Source organism: Sturnira hondurensis, unplaced genomic scaffold (assembly GCF_014824575.4).
Source record: "Sturnira hondurensis isolate 20B ecotype Veracruz unplaced genomic scaffold, ASM1482457v3 Scaffold0010428, whole genome shotgun sequence".
NCBI classification, from domain to species: Eukaryota; Metazoa; Chordata; class Mammalia; order Chiroptera; family Phyllostomidae; genus Sturnira; species Sturnira hondurensis.
In genome coordinates, this window is record NW_028083059.1 from 24958943 (window position 1) to 24974629 (window position 15687).

General features: G+C 38.1%; 1 long non-coding RNA gene across 1 annotated transcript in view; it reads right to left on the reverse strand.

The window, feature by feature from the left end:
- Nucleotides 1-1187: 1187 nt before the first annotated feature.
- Nucleotides 1188-15687, reverse strand: part of LOC118995782 (uncharacterized) — a 41431-nt gene continuing 26931 nt past the window's right edge. The window contains exons 2-3 of the long non-coding RNA XR_005068359.1: nt 7001-7123; nt 1188-1327 (exon numbers count right to left, since the gene is read on the reverse strand). This is a non-coding gene — a long non-coding RNA (uncharacterized LOC118995782). The remainder of the gene's footprint in view (nt 1328-7000; nt 7124-15687) is intronic.

The window sequence follows — 15687 nt, forward strand, 5'->3', positions numbered from 1 at the left end:
AAAGATTGGCTTTTAGGTAAAGGTGGAAAAAGATCAAATGAGGCAAAGCATCAAAAACTAGATTGCAATTTTATTTAGGATTTACTTTAGAAGGTCAAGAAGACTGTCACTTGAGAGAAAACTTCTGCCTCTCAAGAAGTCAGTGTATTTTCTCTGATGATTTCCTTAACTTCAATAAAAGGTCATTTGGATTATGGTATTTCTTGAATATACCAAAGCAACTAGTAAATTGAGTCAATCAGCCATAGAAGTAAAATAAGCATTAACATAATTGGTATTAATCATATTCACTGCGATTATGTAAATATAGCTTGAAATGCTATGTGTCATTTTAGTATGCTACTGGTATTTTCAGGGGACTTACGCATTTCTAAACTCAAAGACACTTAATGACGCCTGAAAGGTGTTGACGCTACCATCAGCTATCTTCCCGGCTGACTTAGGTATTACAGACTGAAAAGCCCCCATTGTCGTATTTCACAAACAAAACTATTGTTGATTTCATCCTAGTTCTCTGGTTAAGTACAATTAGATAAACAAGCATAATTTATCCTTTATAGTACCTTAACGCAGGATGTCAAACTCATTTTCACAGGGGGCCACATCAGCCTCGTGGTTGCCTTCAAAGGGCCAAATGTAATTTCAGGACTGTGTAAGTAGAACTACTCCTTAAGTAGGAGCAAGGAGCCAGGAGCTACCCCCAGGTAGAAACAAGGTGCCTGGCTGGATAAAACAAGGTGGAGGGCTGGATTCAGAGTGCAGGCCTTGTGTCTGCCACCTGTGCATGAACAGCTGAGGATCAGAGGTCTTTCATTTTCACATAGGAACATGAGTGGAAAGAAAGTGCTGAACTGTCCCTTCGGAATGTGCAGCCCTGAAGTCTACTTGTGTAGATGAGCCCTTTGAGATGCTGTCAGGATAAGGGCTCAAACTATTAAACCAAAGTGCAATAGTCTGTGGCAAAGAAAAACCTGACTATGTAAATGAACAAAACAAAAAACTCTGGAGGTTAAGAGAATGCTTTAAAACTAGGATAAGAAAATTAGGTATCTGTTACACACTATAAAAAATGTAACTTCAGGAACATCCATCTCTGTTTCTGTTTTTCCAATGTTAAGTTTTAGCCAAAAACCATTGCTCAGTCATACATCTTTCTCACATAATGTAACTAGATGAAGGCTATTAAGGCAGCTGCTCAAAATAAAAAGGTCTCTAAAAATGCAATACCTTCAGCTGTGTCAAATCTTCCCCGTGGAGCCATATTCAGGCACATGAGCCAAACTCGTATCATGTGTCTTCTTCCTCTCATACAAATGAAAATCAAATCCTGGAGGAAAATGACAGTAAAATCAACATTAGGCCTGTCAAGGCAACTAAACTATTTCAACACAAATTATTTAATGTTATGTAACAGATTCACCCAAAATTATATGTTCCTAAAACATGATCATCTTTCATACCACATATGGTGATTTAACTTATGGTTTATCTTCAGTTTAGAAACTATGGTTATTTAACGTCACATCCTTTAGACAATGGATGGACTCCATATAAATATAAAGCACCAAAAACTATGACCTGCTTCTTCTTCCAGTCAGAGGCTGCTCTGCTTTGAGGTGTCCTAGGGAGCCACCAAGGGCTCCGGAGGTGAAGTATCAATTGGTATGGTCAACTTTACGCTCACCTGACAGAATTTAGAATAAATTCTAAATTTATTCTAAAATATTGAAATATTTCAATGGTTGATAAAACAAATACTTTACTCCCTTCTGCTAGAATTTTTTAATATGTTTATCACCCAAGCAAGAGATTTACAAAGTCAAGAAATGAATTTTGATAGGAGCATCACTAAATCTAGACCAACCTTTATTTCAAGTGGATAATATTTGAGAGAATATGATTAGTCTTAAGCCAAATGACTAATATATCTAAGCATATTTACCAAGGTTATAAATTTCCATTCAGAGTTCTGTCATTTTATTGTATTCACCAAATTATTTATGACTGAATTCACTCCATGATATCACATGTATAAATTATAATAAATGGCTTGAAAACCCTAGAAAGCCAAAAACATTCATATTCTTCAACCCAATGACCTAGTTCCTGAAAATTTATCCTATGGAAATAACAAAAAAACAACAGCCCTGAAATAAGTAAAGGCACGGCATGGTCAGCACACTGATGTTTTAGGGGGGAAATTTCTATGTGTTTGCTTAGATATTCTGTATTCACTATATAGCGTATCATGTAGTTTTTAGTTATGGAAAGGTGTATGTTGTTATATATAATAAGTAAAAGACCCTATTTGAAGTTACACTTCTGTTTGTACACTTCTCAGTACTGTCTGGTGTTCTTCCACCCTGTGCTTGTGAACTGCTGGCACTCTGGTCACCAGTAATTCCCCAGTTGTTAAGTTCTGTGCCACCGTCAACCTGTTATTTTAGTTGACTCCAACAGGAAGCAAAATGAACTCAACCTTCTGTCATCAATTTTCAGTCCTCCACTTCCTCCAAAATAAATGTACATACATTTTATTACTTTTCTCACACTTTCTATCAGAAATTTGAGGGCGTCTTCCATTTCCCTTGAAATTATCTCCTATATAACTGTCGAAGCCTCAAGTTCCAATGTGTCCCCTGCACCACGTAGCCTCAGTCCAGGCCCTCTTTTACAAACTACTTTTACAGTTGCCCCCTGCTCATCTCTCTGCTCTCAGCTCCTCCCCCAGCCTAATCATCCTCCATCTCCCCAAATGTGTTTATACAGGAATTATTTCTCATCATGCCACTCTCTTTTTAAAATCACTGACTCCTTCAAAGTAAGACAAACTCAAATACAAGTGTGGCTTGCAAGAACGTTCTTGCATCTCTCCTTTTCTCACTGCAACGTGCAATACCCAGTGCTCCCACTTCCACTGAATAAGCCGCATCTGCCCTAGATACTGATTAACCATGATCTCATGGCTTACAGGATTGGTGAATTCTGTACGTACTAGTGCAAAATTAATAGAATTTTGTCAAGAAAATGTTTAGGCCAATTATATTCCCTCTATAAAAGATGATTGGCCCAAAGTCACAATATTCAAACATCATTCAAATGATGAGAATCTGGGTGTTTTTTTTTAATTCAAAATGTAAAGTTAGTTCTAAAATGTTAGCTGAAAGTCTCCATCCTGACTAGCTACCTTTACAAGTTTACATACTAGTTCTGTCCACATGCAGAATATGAAATTGCAAATGGGAATGAAATGCTCATCAATCAAACATGAAATACTAAAAAAAATCCAGTGAACACTTTACATTTCCAATTACACTGCATCTTTTTAACATATGCCAAGCTCCCTAGCAGACAAAGCATTTCTTGTGAGGAAGAATAAAATCATTCTTGCCTAGGTTTTACATGTCTTTTACATATAAATAGAAAATAGTGAGAATGTGCTATTAGATCACCATACTGATGTCTGTATCTATGAGGTTGTTTTCTTTTGCTTAATCCCTCCACCTTTGCACTTCATCCCCAGCCCCTCTCTCTGACAGCTGGCAGTCTGCCCTGCGCACAGAGGTACTCTTATTTTTTATATTATAATTAATATTTAATCTTTGAGTGAAAAATTGAATGTCTAGGCATAAGAGGTTAATAATTTTTGCTAAATAAAACATTTATAAATGTTTATTTAAAAAAATAAAACTAAATTACATGATGAACATCAAACTGGGATAGAGCACTAATTATTTTAACAGAAGTTTAGTGTTTTTACTTTTTTAAGTGCTGTGCATTTTATTTGCTTATTTATTTATTTATATTGCTGTCCTATTACAGTTGTCCTAGTTTCCCCCATTGCTCTCCTCTGCCCCCCGACAGTCCATCCCCACTGTGTTGCCCATGTCCATGGGTTATACACGTTTGTGAACTAGGCCCTTCCCTTTCTTTCCTCCCTTTTTTCCCTCCTCCCTCCCCCCTGGTCCCTGTCAGTTTGTTCCTTGTTCCATGCCTCTGGTTCTATTTTGCTCATTTGTTTTGTTCATTAGGTTCCTGTTATAGGTGAGATCATATGGCATTTGTCTTTCGCCACCTGGCTTATTTCACTTAGCATAGTGCTCTCCAGATCCATCCAGCCTGTTGTGAAGTATAGGAGTTTCTCTTTCCTTCTGCTGCATAGTGTTCCATTGTGTACACGTACCACAGTTTTTTGATCCACCCATTTACTGGTGGGCACTTAGGCTGTTCCCAGCACTTGGCTATTGTAAATAACACTGCTATGAACATAGGGGTATATTGTTTTTTTTGAATTGGTGTTTCAGGATTCTTAGGGTTTTTTAATTCATCATGATTAATCATGTATGTCAACTGATACTACTTTCTGTAAGAAGATCTTTTGACCTTTATTATTAGCTAAAGTTACAGTAACAAAAAAATTACAGTGCTATTGGTACATAAAATCATAGAAGGCAGAAACCTACATATTTTAAATATATAGGGCTCAGCGCAAATAAAGTCCCTTTTTATTACAACATCATAAGCATATAATTCTGTAACATAACAATATCACACTCAAGCACAAGCACACCATACAACACTTTAGGTGAAATGTTCAAATTAAAACTATAAATGATTACACCCATATTGTTACCCTACCAACCACACTGCAGCAGGCGTTACTTCTGCCAGACTCTATATTTTACTGCTTACAAGAAAAACTAAAAAATTCCCCCAATGCTGGTTTAAACATTTTCCATAGTAGTCTGAGAAGCTTAGAATGATCAAAGACTATAGAGATCATCTAGTTGAGTGCTTCTAACCTTTCACGCATCATGTCACACAGAAAATGGTAAATATTTAAGCAGAACACTGTGGAAGGGAGTTACTAGATGGTGCACCTCCGCAGGGCACTGCTCTCAAAATCTTAGGCATCCAGTTCTCCAGGTGCTTATAAAAGGAGTCGTATGATCCTATAATGTAATTTTACCTGTTATAAAATTTTGCGTAATTGTAGGGAAAAAATGTTCAAAGTTTAAGGAAGTTCTGCTCCAGATACTTTATTTACATAAGTTATCAAATGAATAACAAGTTCCAGCCCATAGCACTTAGATGTCACATTTTATTTCAAAATATGAGGATGTGTGCAGGATGCAGTCGTGGTCTGGCCTGTGGTCATTGGAACTGGAGAACATGTGCAGCTGCGTCTTCACATCTGCTAAAATAAGGCTCAGCTTCCACCTCTGCTCCTATCCCTGTTCCCCTCCTCGTTGCCCCTCTAGCCCTTGGTAAAGGGCTGTGCTCACAACTTGGATTTGCCTTCCTCCGCCTGCTCTCCAGACCCCTCCACATGCTGCGGGAAGCTGTCCCCTGCGGCACCTGTGCTGACCTCAGAGCAACTGGATTAGGGCTTGTGCCTGCTGTAGACTCTCACTTCATCTTGGCAAGTTTATTGGAGCCTGGAATGTTCTCCGTTTTAATCTGGCCTCTGGCTGGCAGGAATGATGGCTGCTCCCGTCTGTCACCCCTGTCTTTAATTTGTACAGCAGTCTTCTCTCTGGTTTTACTTCTTTTCTGTTTTCCTTCTTTATGGTGTGAAGAAGGTGCTTCCTCTTCAGAGCCCTCAGATGAACTCGATGAGGGGGTCTGAACCCCACAGCCATCTTCACCCTGGACAGCCCTGCTTCCCTGGCCAGGCCTGACTGAAATACGGAAAGAAACTTGGCCTATGTCAGGCCTATCAGATTGCCTCTTATGAGTTTAGACTTGAGATTTTAAACTTCTCAGTAAGTATTTGTTACTTTGTAGGGGCCTGAACCCTTGTAGGCTTTGGTGCAGTCCTGTGTGTAAAAAAGTGAAGAAATACTGTCAACAAAAGTAAAAAAAAAAAAGGAGAGATGATACGGCCTGTGAAAATGAAGAGTGAGACTTGGAGATGCTGCCTGAGTTCCTGACACTCCTCAGTCCCTGTTGAAGTTCGATTGCATAGACTGTTCTGAATTCCCTGAGAGGTCCCAGTGTCCTTCCTTATGTTCCATGAACTGGCTACACTGTTTAAAATTATTTTCTGCACATTTTAATTTAAGCATACTATAGTAGTTTGTTAGGGCTGTTCTCAGAAAGTGCCACAAACTGGTTGGCTTAAGCAACAGAAATGTATTGTCTCACAGTTCTGGAGATTAGACGTATGAAACAATATCATCAGCATGGTTGGTTCCTTTCGAAGGAAAGCTGTGTTCCGCACCTCTGTCTTTGACTTGTCAGTGGCTGTCTTCCCTTCTCATCGAGGGAAGATGCGGAACACCACATCTTTCCTCGATGTGGTCTCTGCCCCAATTTTTTCTTCTTACAGGTGCACAGTTTCATTGGGTTAGGGTCTACCCAAACAAGCTCATTTTAACCTGATTCTCTCTGTATAGACCATACCTCTATTACATTCTGAGGTACACAGGTTTAGAACTTCAATGTATGGATTGTAGGGACACAATTCAATCTAACAGGCACCAGAACAAAAGGGTAAATGTAGATTATATTGTGGAGTGCCCATGGGTCATTGTTATTGATATGTTTTGATATATTTCTTCTCTTTTTATTAAATTTTATATGTTTCCTCCTTCTTCTCTTACATTTGGCTCCTCTAAACTGGATGTTGCCCATAAATTACTTAAGGTCTTAAATTTTCAAAATGTGATACAACATTTTATTATGGCAAAGAACAAGTACTCTAGAGTCAGACCGTCTGAGTTCAAAGCCTCTCTCTGTCACTATGATGCCATTGTAGGCAAGCTATTTCGTATCTTGATGCCTCAGTTTCTATAATGATGAGGTGAAAACTGAAAGAGTACCTTACTCTTAGAGATGTTATAAAGATTAAATCAATTGCTATATATAAAGTGCTGGGTACAGAACAAGTGCCAACTAAGGACTTGCTATTATTATTGTAGAGACTGAACCCTCTCTTATACACTGGCCTATTTTGCATGAATTTTGCCCTTGAAAATGGTAATAAGCCAAACCTCACCTGCTGGCTGCGTTCTTTGAGTAGTGTTAGGAGCACAGGTTTATCATGAGGTCAGGTTGCCTGGGTTCAGTTCCACCCCTTAGCTCACCAGGAACACAGAATATATTGCTTCTCTTTCCTCACCTGTACAATGGAGACGATAATTATACTTACCACAAGGAGTTTGTTGTCATAATTGGATGAGTTAATTTAAAGTTTTTGGTACATAGCAAGTGTTCACACACTTCAGTTATTTATCATCATTGCCATTTAATGACTTAACCAGATGACTTAACCCTGACACTAACCAGAGCAACCAGTGACATAGCACTGACCCTGTCAAAAACCATGACCAGAGATCACTGCTGGACCCTCCAGAGTGTGGTGAGTTTTCAAATACTCTCTATGTTCTTGGAATTTATAATCAGGGTAAAAACCTTAATTTGAGTAGATGTGGCCTATAGATAACCATCACTTGGTCTTCTTTTTTGGTTTGTTTTGAGTTTATTTTTCTGAGATTTAAGGGAAATACCTGAAAAACATAAATCTTAAATTTGTCATTTTAGGGTTTTTCATCCTTACCTGAGAATATAGTCATTGATTTTAGAGAGAGGGGAAGGGAGAAAGGGAGAGAGAGCAAGAGAGAGAAAGAGAGAGAAACAAGAAACATCGATTGTTTTCCTTCTATATGCACCTTGACTGGGAATCAAACCTGCAGCCTAGGCATGTGCCCGGGCCGGGAATCAAACCCTCAACCTTTTTGATGTATGGGACGATGCTCCAACCAACTGAGCCACCCAGGCAGGGCTTTCATTTTAGTTTTAAGTAAAAGGACGGATATAATCTCCATGGAAAATATCTATAACCATGTGTCATGCTGTTAAATATTTCCAGACCACTATTCCCAAAGGGGAGAAAAATTATGTATAAAATGTGCATTGATGTTTATACAGTATATAAAAGTATTTGAAGTCTGTAGATCTTCCTTTGAGGGAGAGAATCTAATTTTTTAATTAATTATAAAAAAACTAATTTTCTTAAGGTAGAGAAATCAATAGAATTTATAGGTATTTGATAACAATTTGATAATCACTTTCTTCAAAGTCTCTATATATGTGACATAAAGAAAACAACAATTAGATGGAAAATATGCAAACCAAGATCCTATTTTATTTGCATTTCAGTGCAAGCAAACTGACAATGCAATATTACTTTGCTAATAGTACAGTGCACAAGGAAGAAATTTAGTCACACCTCTGATAGAAGAGATCACTTTGGACTTCTATACTTGTAAAATTGGGGAAGTCGGGCACATGGAAGTACAATGTTTCCCATAATGCTGTTCTTTACTGCACAGTACCCATAACTTTGAGAGCACTAAGATTAATTCAAACAAAAATAACAGATGGTGTTTCAGGAAAACAAACTTTGGTATTGCCTTTTTTTCCTTTTCATAAGCAACTGTTAGAGAAAAGTCATGTTGGAAGTTCATTGAGACCTAATTATGTATTTTTTATATCCTGCATTCTGCATATTTTATTTCAATAACAATATAAATTAATTTTATCTTAGAAAAAAAGAATATTTTTCTAATGAAATATCATAGTGAAAAATATATCCTATTTTGGTTTGGAAAAAGTGCTGCTCATTGATAAGATCAAAGAATAAGCTTTTCAAGTGTAAATTGTATTCTAGGCACAATTTGTTACTTCACACTGTTTATTTGGGAAGATAACCACTTTGGAAAAATTCTGATTAGAGCAAATGGAAATACTGTCTGCAGCTTGAAACAAGTGGCATCTTCCTATGTTAATTTGTATTATTTTTTGCAACCAAACAAAACCTGGGAAAATTTACAAAAAATATTTGAGAGACTTTCAGGGAGATGAACAGATAGGAGATCTCTCAAGGGGTGGCATCATCATTTATAACAATCTAGTTAAATGTAAAATACTTTCCTCTTGCGTGTGACCAATTTATACACTGAGTTTTGCAAAACCTGCTGAGTCAGCGTTGGGGTTTTCAGGCCCTTCCCTCAGATGGTAGAGTAGACCATTTTCCAGCCTACTACCTAAATGTCTGTTGTCATCTGGAACAGTACTAAGCGGTGCCCTCCCTGATCTAAATCTCAGCTCAGCAACTATTGCCGTTACACAGCCCTGGGCATCTGTCTTTTTACATCTACTCTTTGGCTGCCAGTTTTTGTCCTCCACTTCTGTGAATACTCACTTACTCCAACCAGCGGAATTGGAAATCAGTTTATTAGTGACTGAATTAAATAGCTCAACCCCTAATTTTGGAAAAACATTGAAGTCAAACTTGACTGTACAATATATGGAACCTAATATATAGCCAGCCAAAGTAGGATGGCCTGCACTATATGAGTGTTGTTTGTATTAGCTACTCCTGCCTAACTTATTCACAGAGATTCCCTATCCTCCCAATAAAATAGCTGCATTCATTTTAATAAGCAATACCTTCCAGCACAAACTGTGTGAACTACTTGTCTGAATTTTGCTACTACATAGTCAGTGATAGAGAAGATACTCTACTCTGATTTATTACAACATGATCAATTTCAAAAATAATAATCAGCCCTGGCTGGCATAGCTCGTTGCATTGAGCACAGGCCTGTGAAGTAAAGGACTGCGGTTCGATTCCCAGTCAGGGCACATGCCTGGGTTGCAGGCCGGTTCCCAGCAGGGGACACACGAGAGGCAACCATACATTGATACTTCTCTCCCTTTCTCTTTCCCTTCCCCTCTAAAGATAAATAAATAAAAATAATAATAATTATCAATGATAGTTGTTCTTTAAAGCCCAACCCCCAAAACTGATGATATCTCTGTGGATTGATTCAGATTTGATCCTAGTAGAAAATGACCTGTCTAGATTCTGCCCTGCCTAACTATTCTGAGTCTATTGGAAATAATTCATGATCACATACTCTCTAGTATCACCATCAGGACTGCATTATAAGTGAGTTGATATCTTTCTTGGCCATTTGGACAAGTTTAAAGCAGTGTAAAATTAAATGATCTTTACATTATTAATGGCATGTTACACAGAGTGTATAGCATAAGGCCTAATGCAAATATACTAAGGTTTTGCCTCAGTGGAGACTGCCCCTTCCTTGACAGTATCNGGCACATGCCTGGGTTGCAGGCCAGTTCCCAGCAGGGGACTCACGAGAGGCAACCATACATTGATACTTCTCTCCCTTTCTCCTTCCCTTCCCCTCTAAAGATAAATAAATAAAAATAATAATAATTATCAATGATAGTTGTTCTTTAAAGCCCAACCCCCAAAACTGATGATATCTCTGTGGATTGATTCAGATTTGATCCTAGGAGAAAATAACCTGTCTAGATTCTGCCCTGCCTAACTATTCTGAGTCTATTGGAAATAATTCATGATCACATACTCTCTAGTATCACCAACAGGACTGCATTATAAGTGGGTTGATATCTTTCTTGGTCATTTGGACAAGTTTAAAGCAGTGTAAAATTAAATGATCTTTACATTATTAATGGCATGTTACACAGAGTGTATAGCATAAGGCCTAATGCAAATATACGAAGGTTTTGCCTCAGTAGAGAGTGCCCCTTCCTTGACAGTATCCTTAGAATCTTACAAATAAGCTTAGGAATTAGTTTATTCCTCGTATGAGAATATATGGGCTCAGAATTTGGCTCATGGGATCAGACCGAAGATGACATTTTCACTAAACCATGGACTCTATATTTGGTGGAAGAAACGGCATTTTTCTAAAATGAATCACATCATGAGAGCCATTGGTCCACTCACTCCACATAAGTATAAATCCTTGCTGAGTGCAGAGATTTATGTCTTCGGTTTGGCCTTCCTTTTCATTACTGGAGAGCTTTAATTTCTTTTCATTACTTGGATTCTCTCATTTTCTTTTCCTCCTTTCAATGTTCCGTATATATTACACACCTGTATTTGTCTTTGATAATGGAAAAAAGACTCATCACTTTCAATGCTCACTTGACATACCTTCATTATCTTGTGAATATCTTCACCAAAATATATTAAAATGTCACTAGAGAAAAATGAATGCATATAGAATGTGTGAATATTGCTGGGCTAGATCTCTGTCTCTCTCTCATTAGTCAGCATACAGCCTCCTGGTTAAATGCCTACAATTCAAACCCAGCAAAAAGAAAACAACAAATAGACTTGAGAACACCAGGCACAAACAGAAAGGTTCCTTTCTATGGTTGTATTAATATTGTACCAGATATTTATCAATTTGTGTCCTTTTCTCAGTAAATTTTTGTATCAGAGTCAAGTAAATTTCATTTCTTCTTTTACTCCACAGATATTTGTTGCGTACCTTCTTCATGCCAGTAGCTGCTATAGGAAATGGCAACAAAGAACAAAGAAAACCATAAAGTCCCTGCTTGCATAAAGTTTACATTTTAGTGCAGGGTGAGAGGCAATAAACAAACAAATACGCTGTATGTCAAATGAGTGGTAAGAGCAAAGAAAAAAATAGTAAGACACATGAGAGCTAGAATGTGTCCTGGGAACAGTTGGGATGCTATTTTATTTAGGTGATATTTGAGTGGAGATTTAAAGGAAAATAAAGAAGAAAGTCACAAGCGCATCTGGGAAATAGCATCCTTGACAGAAGATGAAATATAAAATAAAAATCCTTTGTAATATAAACAGATCAGGACTGACATAGAGGAAATGTCTACATCCAAGTAATGAGCAGGTCAGAGTGACAAGTCCTTTAAAATATTGTGTACTGTTTTATTTTCTTAGAAATTTTTGCAAAAGTCCTCTGAATATATTGTTCACTTAATACTTACTCATACTTTCTCAACTCTTACAAGTTTATATTACAAAATCAATCACTCTAAATTAAACTTTGGCTCTTTAAGGTTGTTTCCCACTTTTTAATCGATGGAGGGTTAGTGAGGTTTTATTGTACTCTATTGTGGTTTTGTTATGTGCTAAGAAAATGTTCTGCAAGATTTTGGACTGTGGGAGTAGAGGGAACACAAGGAGTATGACCAGATGTCCTCTTTGTTATTTAAGAGGTTAGATTTTAGGCGACACTTGTATATTTTTAACATAGACTGCTGCTGTTGTATTAGCCTGAATGTTTTCTATAACAAGATGTGAATGCAAATCCCTATTCTCACAGGCAGCCCCCAAAGGCAGTCTGATAAACGCATTGGATGTTTGAACATAAGCAAGAGGAAGAGAGGACTTACCAAATGCAGCAGGAGACCAAATGAATAGAGTGCAAGTTATTCTACTCTTTGAGGGGAATGATATGCCTCCTTTTTATTTCTTTTCTTTGGTGTTGGTACCCATTAAATGATTCAATTAACATTTGGCATTTAGACAGTAAACACTATATCCCTTTCTTCTTTGACTGTAAACCCAGCAAGAAGATGAGGGAAAAAGCAAAGATTTCTGGGGGGTCAAACTGATAGAGTGCACATGAGAGATGACATTTTCATCGCTGGATTTAAGCTGCCTTTAACCTGATGAAGTCTTAACTTCAACATTGGTTTTTCTCTAAAAATAAATAACATATCTGGAGGAACAGCAGATGAGTGTACATACTATAGAAATAACTTAGGATGCTGATTTCCTAAGGTTTGTCTGAAGACTGGGAAACATGGACCACGAATAATAGGAAAATTACCATCCAAAATGATGTGAGCAGTTTGAAATTTTTGTGTGTTTTATTCTCAGCACCTTCTATAAAAAGCTTAGAAGTCACTCTTTGTCATTTATCTTCTCAGTACATACATGTATAAGATAATATAGAGAAAAATAATCATTTTTAGTGACTGAAACCAAGAGAGTTCAGAGAAAATTTTAAAGAGCTAAGTGGATTATAGAAGCAAGTAAGCAAATAATTTATGCAGAAATTCATAGATGTGTTTATTTACAGTAAGCATTGTTTTGTCAGGCTTTAGGCATATATATTTCAAAAGATCACCTCAATTCCTTCCTTACTTTTCATCCAGAGACACAGGCTGAGTAGTCTGTGTGACATATATTATCTATACGCTGCTTTCAGCACTATCATCCATTTAATCAACATTTATGCTTAGTTGACTTTTCTTAATTAAAAACGGAAGATTAACTTAGCCATTAATTTATGATCTAAAAGTATAAGCTTCCATCTTGCCAAACAGATAACTAACACTTGCAAATGACTGTGTGATTCCACTTGACTGATTTTTAGTGACAACGTGGCACAGTGACTTTAAAAAGGATAACATGGTACTAATGTAGAATAAAGATTTATCAGATAATGTTAAGTAAAAAAATAGAATACACTATGGCATCTCTGCTTTCATTGAAACTGTGTTGCAGCCCTGGCTGGTGTAGCTCAGTGGATTGAGCACAGACCTGTGAAGCAAAGGGTCACCAGTTTGATTCCCAGTCAGAGCACATGCCTGGGTTGCAGGCCAGGTCCCCAGTGGGGGACACATGAGAGGCAACCACACATTAATGTTTCTCTCCCACTCTTTCTCCTTCCCTTCCCCTCTCTCTAAAAATGAATAAATAAATAAATATAAATATTAAAAAAATAAAACTGTGTTGCAAGTAAGAGAAGGAACGAATGGAAACAGAGAAAATATAATGGGTTAGTTCACTGTCATGAGTGGTTGGGTTCAACCACATTACACTGAACTGCAATTTCCTCAATACCTGCTATGTACTAAGCATTATGCCAAGTTCAATCATCTTTCTTTATCTCATTACATCTCATCAATCCCCTATGGTATTATTATCCTCACTTTACATAAGCGAAAAAGAAGTTTCCAAGAAGAGAATTTAGATTATACAACTTCGTAGAAAACTCAATATAAACCAGGGTTTCTGATGTCTCCATGTATTTCCTACAAGACATCATGGTTTTGATATAGTAAGTAGTTAGACAGACATGAGCAGAGTAGAAACGATAGGCCAGATTCTGAAGGTCACCATGGTGGAAAGCCCCAGGTGCCTAGGAGCAGGCAAAACTGGGGTGAAACCCTGCCCCCAGAATGACCTTTCCTCCCCTAACATATCACTGGTCGTGTGGGGTAAGCCCCCTGACTTTTCATACTGCTGGTCATACCTTTCAGATTTTCCCCTGACCTTTCCTCCTCTGGCTTGTTGGTAGTCACGTGGTAGGCACCCCTAGAGGAGGAACAAGGGGGCCAGAGAATAGCCTCATATGGCTCACATACAAACCCATGCAGGCCTGCTCCCTTAAGCATTAATCTCTAGCGCAGGGGCGTCAAACTCATTTTCACCAAGGGCCCGTGTCAGCCTCATGGTTGCCTTCAAAGGGCCAAATGTAATTTTAGGACTGTGTAAATGTAACTACTCCTTAACTAGGGACAAGGAGCTCAGCTCCGGGTAGAAACAAGGTGCCAGGCCAAATAAAACTAGGTCAGATTTGGCCTGCGATCCTTGAATTTGCCACCTGTGCTCTAGAGGTAACATCTAGGCTTCAGTTGTGTTTCAGCTCCAGGACCAGGAAAACAGAAAGTCCAGGAGAGGTGATGCTATGGCTGACATCAGGACCAGCTGAGATGACTAATGACCCCCTGCCCTGAAGCCAACCAATCAGTGGAGATCACAACCCTGAAAGGACACACCTGGAAAGCTGATGAATATTCTATTCAAATACTCCCTGGAGACCTCCAGATAACAACCTTAAAGACCAAGGACTCCTCCATAGCACACTGTCTCTCTCTCTTTCCCCACCAGGTGCATTTTCTTTGCCTTTCCTACTCCTAAGATCCAAGGATGCTTCTTTTGCTTTCGTACTTGTTTCTTCTACCTCTAGGACTTTCTAAATACACTTCTGCTTGTGTTTCATTTCCTCGGCCCTGAATTTTTCTCCCATCCTAACTCAAGATCTGAGGTTGCTGAACCGAGTCTAACATCTGGTGCCATTTGCCGTTAACAATTTGTTTATGTAATAAACGTCCAAAGCTGCAGAGAATTTTTACAAGAGTTTATTTGAGCCAAACTGACTACAATTGCCAGGAAGTAAGATCTCCAGTGCTCTAGAGAATAACAGTTTTGCAGTTTCTTTGGAATAGGAGGAAACATAAGGAAGATGACATGGAGGTGGGAGAAAGCAAAGCACGGACTGGATTAAACAATAGTTTACAAAATTATGTCCTCTCTTGAGGGTGCTTAAGCTGCTGAGATACCTGAAATAGACCTTTCAAAGGTCTGTTAACCCAGGTGCAGAGAAACAATGAACAGGGCTCATTACAGCAAAGAAAAACCTTTTACTAAAAAAGTTGGATGCCTGGGGCATGTAACCCACATGACCCACCCAGTTAGGAATTTATGATCAGATCTCCTTGTGAGGTTGCTTTCTGTTAGATTGCAGTTCCCCCTTTTAATCCATGGTTTTAAAATAATAAATATATTTTTGAAACCTAATTATTTCAACTATCCAGTGGTTTAAAATATACACAAGATATGCCACATTTAATATACCAGGCATCACTGTCATTAGGCATGAGGCTCTCAGGAACGATGTCTTGCATTATGGAACAGGGAGATCACGGGATCAAGGTGGATTGCAGCTGCAATGAGATTGTGGTAGACATCCAGGACATATCACTGTGAAGAATATTTTTTGGAACTCTCTTATGTACCTAAAAGCAGAGCCTCCCCAAGTAATTCAAGTACCATAAATATCT